The sequence below is a fragment of the Colobus angolensis genome, unplaced genomic scaffold (assembly GCF_000951035.1).
Source record: "Colobus angolensis palliatus isolate OR3802 unplaced genomic scaffold, Cang.pa_1.0 Scaffold632, whole genome shotgun sequence".
NCBI classification, from domain to species: domain Eukaryota; kingdom Metazoa; phylum Chordata; class Mammalia; order Primates; family Cercopithecidae; genus Colobus; species Colobus angolensis.
In genome coordinates this window covers 72,694-74,107 of record NW_012119955.1, presented here as the reverse complement: position 1 = coordinate 74,107, position 1,414 = coordinate 72,694, and positions in this window count along the sequence as shown.

Here is a 1,414-nt window from a genome sequence, read left to right as displayed (position 1 = left end):
CCTAGGTGGTCACTGAGTACTTTACTGAACAGGATGGGTGTCCTGAGGGATAGAATGGCCTGCCGTGACACTTAGAAAGGTCTGTGTTGGAGTCTGCACTGCCTCTTCCTGAGTTTGTTACCTTGAAAAGGCTTGTCCGTTTATTTGAGTTTCAGTTTTTCATTGACTGTAAGATACATTTTGTCAGTACAGCTTGAACAATAAAAATACTATTTCCAAAGAGGCAAGATAAAATGATGCATTTTATTTGCTAAAAATTCGTATTTATTTCTTCCCCAGAGTGAGTGTAGTAAGCTTTAAAGGTCTGTTCTTTTTAAGGGTAATTTCAAATGGAATTGGACTTAGCTTTGTCAATGTTACTGGTGAAATAAAAGTATGATAGATAAATTGATGATTCACAAAGATTCACCAAAAAGTCAGTTCCCCTCTTGTAGCATGGTGAAGAATTCATGACAGTGGACACATCTGTATCCTCTTATCTGGATATCTGAGGGTTTCTTTGGTGTTGTTTTTTATTTTTTTGGAGACGCCATCTTGCTCTGTAGCCCAGCTGAAGTGCAGTGGCGCCATCTCTGCAACCTCCGCCTCCCGGGTTCAAGTGATTCTCCTGTGTCAGTCTCCCGTGTAACTGAGATTATAGGCACCCACCACCACACCCAGCTAAATTTTGTATTTTTAGTAAACACGGTTTTTTACGCCTGGCACGGTGGCCTATGCCTGTAATCCCAGCACTTTGGGAGACCAATGTGGGCAGATCACGAGTTCAGGAGTTCCAGAGCAGCCTGACCAACATGGTGAAAAACCGTCTCTACCACAAATACAAAAAAATTAGCTGAGCCTGGTAGCAGGCACCTGTAATCCCAGCTACTCGGGAGGCTGAGGCAAGAGAATTGCTTGAACCCAGGAGGTGGAGGTTGCAGTGAGCCAAGATCTTGCCACTGCACCCCAGCCCAAGTGACAATGCAGGACTGTCTCAAAAAACAAACACACAAACAGCAAAAAGGTGGGGTTTTGCCATGTTGGCCAGGCTGGTCTCAACCTCCTGACCTCAGGTGATCGCCCGTCTCAGCCTCCCAAGGTGCTGGGATTACAGGCCTGAGCCACCATGCCTGGCCCACTCTGTTTTCTTTGTATTCCCTAAATTTTAATATGTTTGAGTTTGTCTGTTCCTTTATCACTGTTTTCTTACTTAAAAGAAATTCTGCCTAATCCTTCGTAAAAAGAAAAATCTTGCTATGACTTCTGAAAGTGTTCTGGTTTTATCTTTCATATTTGAATATATAATAAGTTGATTATGGTTCATGGAATAGAGAAGAAGACAATGCATTTTCCCAAGTAGATGCCAGCCTGGTTTGCCTCATATTTTAAAGTGCATGTGATTTCTTTTTCTATTCTACAGTGCCTACTTTATCAT